At 45.7% G+C, this 8,691-nt stretch overlaps 1 pseudogene; it reads left to right on the forward strand.

The window, feature by feature from the left end:
* Nucleotides 1-3,582: 3,582 nt before the first annotated feature.
* Nucleotides 3,583-6,157, forward strand: LOC136523359 (aspartyl protease family protein 1-like; annotated as a pseudogene).
* Nucleotides 6,158-8,691: the final 2,534 nt, after the last annotated feature.

The raw sequence follows: 8,691 nt of genomic DNA on the forward strand, positions 1-8,691 counted from the left end.
GCTCCTAAGAGGTCCGCTCCGCAAACAAAGTCATTGGCCCACCAGCCGGCAAAGAAGAAAACCACATCTAATCCAGTTATTCCCCAAAAACAGTCTTATGAGAAAAGTGAAAAGGAATTAAATGCTATAATACAAAAAGATATGGACAGTTTCTTCGAAAAAGTGAAAAAGCAACGAGAAGCGAGGGAGAACCTCGAGAAACCATACTTCTACCTACCTCCAGATCTTCTAAGAAAGAAGGTGGACCAGAAAAAGCGGGAATCTCAAAAGACCCTGCCAAAATCGAACTACGACCGCTCTCTCACCAAGTCATTTGAGGCGGCGCAGAAAAAGACTAGACCAGGGAAAGGTGTTGCACAACTCGGACAACAATCGCAACAATCAGTCCCCCCTCTTGTCGTTCGTAATGAATATGGTTTGAATTTAGACTTAGACGTCGATTTTGAGGAGCTGGCTCGGTTTTACGAGGAAACTGGTTTGGACCTTGCCCAAGTGCTCGCTGAAGGACCATCTGCTCCGAAAGTGGATCCTTGGAAAAAATTTGAACATGGAAAGAGTCTATACAACCCTGAGGCCTTAGGTGAACTGAGTACGTAAATGTACCTGCTAAACAAGTGGTATATGGTGGCGTGTGAACAGAGAGAGGCCTTTGTTCCTGTCAGAGTTAGAAACCAACATTACTTCCGTGGCGATGACGTTATATATGTCGAGTTTGTAGAATTACACCAACTATGTCACCTGGACTCTCTCGACAAAAGTCTCATTAGCTGCTATTGTCTGTAAGTGTGATTATTTTCTACTATAAAAGTATATATATATAAAGCTACATGTATATATATAAATTATATATCCTCACACTATATTTTCATATATGCAGATATGAGATGACAGAACTCAGAAAGAGAAATGATAATGATGTTGGTTTCATTGATCCAAATGTCGTATTCAAACACCCTAACCCTCGCCTCAATGGAAAGCTGAACTCGAGAAAAATCTCATGAGGTTCTTAGTGAACCAACAAAACAAGAACATACTCTTCCCCTATAACTTTAAGTGAGTGTTAAATAATTAATGTCGATCATATGGACATTTGTTCAATTATTTGCTTACTAGCTAAGTTATCTCCCATATATATATATATATATATAGACTCTATTTAATGTCGATCATATTTGTGTATAAAAACATATGCAGCAATCACTGGATATTGATGGTTATCGATATGGCCAATAGTTGGTTGAGCATCTTAGACTCGTTAAGAAAAGAGAAAACAGAGTACCAAAGACATGATAGATATTATCCAAGGATAATTTGGTCTCTCTAGCAACTATATATACCCCGATCTCTTAACTGCAACAATTATTAAAGGCTAAATTAATTTTTTATTTTATTAGGCACAGTGTTTGGAAAAGTTTCATTGAGGAACTCCACATGAAACATTGCAAAACGCCACTGAATGTAATCGCACACAAAGTAAGTACTAGCTATATTTATATATATATATAATTCAATTAACACTATGCATGCTTTCAATTCACCGGATCTTTTTTCTCGTAAAAGTGGGTTCTGAGGTAAGAACAGGAAACAACTACTGCGGATACTATGTTTGTGAGTTCATCATGGCGTACGCAAAAAAAACTCCTGAAGAGATCCTCAAAGTACGTTATATAAATATATTCATATATTCACAATTTCTTTTGTTGCTCATATATATAAGTAATCACGTGACCAACATATATATATATATATATATATATATTAATACTTTTCCTTTAATTTTTATTGAAGACTCTATGGTTGAAGGAAAAAGTCATACGACGTGACCAACTGAAAGCAATTCAAGAGACCATAGCAGGATTTCTTAATGACCAGGTCCTCAACCCCACCGACGAGTTCTACAATGACGTCAACGAAACATGGAAGCCAAACCAGATAGAGTGAATTTGTTATCCCAAGGATATGATAGAATATACAATGCAAGCTTTATTTGTAATATATATATATATATATATATATATATATATATTATGTACATAAAATAACGTACAATATATGTATATGCATGTAATATATACGTTAGTTTCATACTTTAGTTTGTACAAAATGGTCAAACATTATAAACGTGTAGAATATATATATTACTAGCAGCGTAGAATGCGTATTCGAAAACCTATTCGGAAACCAAAATGAATCATCAATTGAAAATAGAAACAAAAAAAAGAAAAAAAAAGAAAACATTTAGTCCCGGTTGGTAATACCAACCGGGACTAAAGGGCCGCCCCACGTGGCCAGGCCGGGAGGCCTCTTTAGTTCCGGTTGGTCTTACCAACCGGGACTAAAGGTTTAGTCCCGGGCGAAAAACCGAGACTAAAGGAGGAGCCCTTTAGTCCCGGATTCGTGCTCCCGGTTGAGAAACCGGGACTGAAGGGGTTTTCCAACCGAGAGTAAAGCCCGTTTCTATACTAGTGCTAGTAGGCTTAAAGAGCAATAATATCATGGCCAATGATACATATAAGTATAGTTTTGTGTACGTAAAAACAAGCAAAATTTTTGGACTCAGTACACAACGAACAAACTCACAGAAGCGTGCAGTACGCCGGTACCTCTGAAAACTAAACTCAATCTGTTTTGCCCCCTAAACTTGTTGCTTAGTACTTTTCATAAAAGAACCCCCTCAAACTCCAATAGGGAAAGGCTGAGTGCATGCAACACTGTAATGTTTTGTTGCTTGCACCTAACCTAGTCCGTTGAGACTGTGTTTGGTTACTCGCAACAGCTCATGCTGCATGATATAAAAATAGGTAAATAAACATAATCACAATATTATATGCAACTATTCTTATTACTCTAAATTTATCTTATTCTTCCTTAATATTTTCTGAATACATTGATATTAATTAGTATACACTAATTATGCACTAACAGTGGCATATTATCTAGATAATTGCTCGTATATGGCTAGCATGGTCCCGGAGAAACGTCCAAAATCATTAGACCATCTCCAATAGTTCTAAAAAAATCAATTGGTAAAACAATGAGTTTTCTTAGTGGCTAAAATAAGTGGGGAGTATATTCATTGACCTTCTCCAACAGTTTTCAAAATCGCTCCTACAATTATGCACCAGGAACCTGTATTATTTCCAAATCACCCTACTAACCGCTTTTATACTTTCTTTCTCTTTTGTATATTTCCATTACATTGAGAGTGAGTTTTGGAAACTCTTAGATGCTCTTACATGAGTTGAGTCAAACCCAGAATGCTATATAGGGTAACCATTAACCAATCATCAGAAATTTACATCCTATGATTGTGGCTGGAATATACGCAACCAACCAATCACGCCCAGCATCTCCTGCTTAGCTTACTCTTACCACTTTCCCTCCCTCCTCCAGCCAGCGCAGCCTCTACACCCACTGTTGAAGAAACCCACATAAAATAAACCTAGGCTTCTCAACGCCATGCGTCTCTCTCCTCGCCGTTGTCGTTCTCGTCCTCAACTATAAATATCTGTGCTTTGCGCTCCCCAGTCCCCATAAGCACCAAGCTCCTTGCTGTCCCTGCACATGCATGCTCTTCTCCCCATGGCTCACTGCAATCTCCTCGTCGCCATCGCCGCCTTCGTGTTGTTGGTTGCAGTCGGAACCGAGGCGTCCGGCGGCATCTGGTTCAACCTCCACCATCGGTTCTCGCCGGTGGTCCGGCAGTGGATGGAGGCGCGAGGCCACGCCCCCGGCTCCAGCTGGTTGCCAGAGGATGCTCCGAAAGGCTTGCGGGAGTACTACTCCGCACTGCTCCGCCTCGACCGTGCCCTCTTGACCACCCGCCGCGGCCTCGCCAACGCCGACGGCCAGAGCACGCTCATCTTCGCCGACGGCAATGCCACTCGCCGCCTCGATCACCATGCATTGTACGGGCTCCTCTCTCTCATTTGTTTTCAGATATATAGTTGCCTTGTGCCGCCATTGATTGATCATGTCGACCGACTCAATATGCTCGAGCCTAGTGCTCATGACTTCATGCATGTATATATATGTAATCTCGCAGCTTGTACTACGCGGAGGTGGAGGTGGGCACGCCGAGCTCGAAATTCCTGGTGGCGCTGGACACTGGCAGCGACCTCTTCTGGCTGCCCTGCGAATGCAAGCAGTACTCTGTCCGGAGACCGGCAACACCACGGACATGGAGTGGTCGTCGTACAGCCCGAGCCAGTCGTCCACGAGCAAGACGGTGCCGTGCGACCACCCTCTCTGCGAGGACGCCTGCGCCGCGGGCACGGGCAACACCAACAGCTGCCCCTACAACGTGAGTTAGTCTCCGCCAACACCAACTCGTCGGGGGTGCTCGTGGAGGACGTGCTGCACCTCACGGGCGGCGGCGGCGAGTCGGTGGAGGCGCCGATCGTGTTCGGGTGCGGCCAGGTGCAGACGGGCCTCTTCCTGCAAGGCGCGCGGTGCCGAGGGCGGCCTGATGGGACTGGGCACGGGCAATGTCTCCGTGCCCAACGCGCTGGCCAGCAGCGGCCTCGTCGCGTCCGACAGCTTCTCGATGTGCTTTAGCCGCGACGGGGCCGGCCGGATCAACTTCGGCGACGCCGGCAGCCCGGACCAGGCCGAGACGCCATTCATCGCCCCCGGGAGCTTACAGTTAGGTCTTCAGTATTCTTGTGTCTGCATATCACTTGCCGATCGAGACAGACACTGATGACGTTTTATTTTGTTTCCAGGCCGACTTTTTACAGCATCAGTCTCGCAGCGATCAGCGTGGACGCCAAGGCTATGCCGGTGGAGTTCGCCGCCGTTGTGGACTCCGGCTCGTCGTTTACCTACCTCGCTGACCCAGCTTTACACATTGCTCACGGCCAAGGCAAGTCTCGACATTGCCATCGATCACCATCTCATCTCTTGCAAGCTGCTCATACGTTTTGTTTTGTTGTTTAACTACCATGGCCACTTATATGTATATGTCTGCACTGTGATTCGAAAAAAAAAATTATATGTATATTTTTTTTTCTTGTACTGCAGTTCGATTCGGGGGTTTACGAGCTGAGAGCCAGTTATGGCCACGTCTTTGCAAACTTCGAGTATTGCTACAGCTTGAGGTAAACAAAATCATCACTTACTCTAAATAAGGCGAGCTAGCCACGTCACTTGCAATATATATATATTTGCACTAGCCATGGTCGTCCATGGATGGAAACGCAGCCCAGGGCAAACAAAAGTGAGGCGGTTGCCGGAGGTGAGCCTGACAACCAAGGGAGGAGCCCTGTTCCCGATCACGTGGCTATCGTCCCCGTCGTCCCTTCTGCCGGGCCGGACCCCCAAATCATCGGTTACTGTTTGGGGGTCATCAAGCAGAGAAGTATCGGTATTGGTGACAGTATTGACTCCACCATTGGCGGTATGTTGCTTTGCTCTCTGTTTCATCTCATTTTACAAAATATGCAATTGTTTCACACGTGCTCCTGCTTTCTTTTCCATTCGACCATTCCATACACTACATGTATAGTTTCTGAATCATGCATTTGGCTCATGCATGAGGCCCCGTTCGGCTTGCTGAAACTGGCTGAAAAACATTGTTTTGACTGAATTGTTGAGCTCCGACTGAAAAAACAAACCGAACAAGCTGGTTTCTGGATAAGCCGAACGGGGCATGCAGAGAACTTCATGACAGGGCTCAAGGTTGTCTTTGACCGGAAGAGATCTGTCCTGGGATGGGAGAAGTTCGACTGTGAGTGTTTATATGTTTACTTGTGCGGGAAGAAACATAGAAAAGCTTTTCTTTTGATAGATCAGGGTGCCTTGAGAGGGGAAAGAATTCACCACCTGAATATATATTTTTTGGATTGTAACTGTAGGTTACAAGGATGCTAAGATGCAAGACGGCGGGAGCCCCGACACTTCCCTTGGGAGCCCTGCCGGTGACTCTGCTCCGGGGAGCTCCGGCGGCGGCACTGCTCCGGTGTGGATCCCAAACTATGCTCCCTCCGTGCCACTACCATGGGAGAACAACGCGACCGATGGACCGTACCCTGGCGACGGAGCGGTGCCCCTGCCGCGGCCAGCGAGTTCAGGTTCAGGTTTAGGCGGCAGCAGACGGGCGTTTGCAGGCGTCTCCTTGATACTGCTTTCTGTGCTGGTTGTTGCATCCCTGGCTTGATGACATTACTCTACTGATGATGATCCATCTGAAAACTCATGTAGGAGTAGTCGTCGTCGTCGTCGTCATCTACATGTGTACTTTTGTTTATTTTATTTTCTATTTCTGTTTTACTTTTCTTGTCAATTAGTGCCCACAGGCCACAGCACATATATATGTTGCCACCCATCCACGACCTTTACTTGTATTATAACAAGGTTTTAAAACTCCGGCTATAGTAACTGCTATGTTATAACTGTCTGAGAAGGAGTTAGCTATTTTTTGTCTATGTATAATCTAGCTGTTAGCTGCCGCTAGAACGCTAAATGCTTTATCTGACGATTTAAAATACTTTATTATACACTGGATTTTGATTCGGATGTATTGTTAGATTGACCATTTTTGCTTTATTTTCTTTCATTTTGATTTGTATGTATGGACGAGGATATTAGGTAAGGGACTAGGACTGCTACGATGCTACCTTGCTCGTTTCTCCCTTGGCTACCTTCGGCAGATCCTCCTTACTTGAAAGGAGCTGAAGCAGCTGATTGCTTATTGAACTAAGCATTAATGATTCAGTGCCACCACTACAGAAATGATTTTTACTGACGACCAAAAACGAAATACGATGTTTAGGGCCGATTGTCAAAACCGTTACTATGCCCTGGATTGTAAAAAAAAATGATTTTCAAAGACGGATGAAAAAAATTTCAACTACAAGTTTTAGATCTTGACGAGAACTACAATTTTGATATAGACTATGTCTCGATGGAAGGTCATTTCCAAAAATTTAAAATTCAAAATCTGAGAACTTAACATCTATACTTAGAACCATAAAAGATCTCAAACAAAAAAAATTATCAACTACAAAGTTTTAGATCTTATCGAGCTCTGCAATTTCGATATAAACTTTGTCTTCGTTCGACTTCATTTGAGAAAGTTAGGAATTTATTGAGTAAAATGCACGCTGGGTCTTCGAACTTTTAGGACAATCCCATCTAAGTCCTTAAACTAAAAAAACAACTATCTAAGTCCTTTGACTATTGCCACCGCGCATAAGAGGTCCAAAACCCACTAAGTCAACGCCAGCATATGACGTGGCCATACCACAATGGCAGCTGGACCCTGGGCCCTGCCAACTTCTCAAAAAAAAAAAAACCCTACCGTGGGCGGGCTCGCTGGACAGCGAGCTCTCCTCGGGGCGATCTTGTACCCGACTTCGCGCAGACCCAGCCACACCGCGGGCTCGCCGTAGTAGGCGCTGGCCGCCCAGTCCGTGCTCAGGGGCACCACCTGGATGAACACCTTCCCCGGCCGCATGAACAGGAAGTGCGTCATGGCGGCGCCGTGCACCCCGACCATAGCGTCACTGGCGTTCAGCTCCCGGTATATCTTGCACAGCTCCGTGGTGCGGTCGGGACAGATCACGCGCACGTCGAACCCGACGTCCGCGGCCAGCGCCGACACGTCCGCCTCGTTCTCGATCACGCGGGACCCGTCCGCGACACTATCACCAGCCTGGGCTGGTCGTCCTCGCGAGGCGCAGCGTGCCCTGGTCCCTGGACCTGGCGGCGCGCGGGGGACCACGGTGTTAGCCGGAACTCTCTCCGACGAGGTTCCTGGCTCCGGCGAACTCACTCACGAACACACGAACGCTCAGGAACACAGGAAACAAACTGCATGCATGTACATCTCGACGCTAAAAATAGAAAGCCAGAAAATGGAAAGGAGCGGACGAGCTAATCTCGCCGTCCTGCCATGCACGCCATGATCTGTTGCACGCGCCATCCCGCACGCTAATCTCGCCACGCAGGCCACGATACAGGGACGCACTCGGAGGATTACTTTCCAAGCCGAGCTCAACGCTATCTCTATCACACACGGCGCCGCGGCGGTGGTGGTGCAGGCACAGCCGCTTGCGAGCCGCGCGCCGCTCCAGGAGCCTGCGGAAGTCGTCGATGCCCTTGCCCTCGGGCGTCCTCGCCGGGTCCACGGTCAGCTCGCCGTGGATGCGTAGCCCGGCGATCACCTCGGGGAAGCAGTGCACGCGGCGGTTGGCGGTGTAGTCTGACCAGTCGTGGTACTCCCGCTGGAGGTGGTTCCACTGCTACAGAATGGACTTTGTCCTGGGCGGTAACGGCCTTTAGTTCTGGTTACCGCGCCGGGAAAACGATCTCGAGACTAAAGGCCCTCCGCCGAGCAAACGTGGCCACACCCTTTAGTCCCGGTTGGTAACCTCAAGTGGAACTAAAGGTTCCTTTTCTTTTTCTTTTTTTTTTGTTTAATTTGTTTTCAGTTACACATATTTGTTTAATATATAATATGTTTTTATGTACGTATTCTACGCTGCTAATATAAATACACGTACGCATATAATTACATCTAATTCTCATCTCGAGCATTATTATATTCGAATAAAGTATGAAATTATATATATTATAGATATATATATGTATATATACAACACTTTCATAATCTTGTTCTCGAAAATAACGATATTAATAAACATTTAATTTACATCATTAGTTCCTTAGAATCAAAGTAGAACTCGTCGT

This window comes from Miscanthus floridulus, chromosome 18 (assembly GCF_019320115.1).
Source record: "Miscanthus floridulus cultivar M001 chromosome 18, ASM1932011v1, whole genome shotgun sequence".
NCBI lineage: Eukaryota > Viridiplantae > Streptophyta > Magnoliopsida > Poales > Poaceae > Miscanthus > Miscanthus floridulus.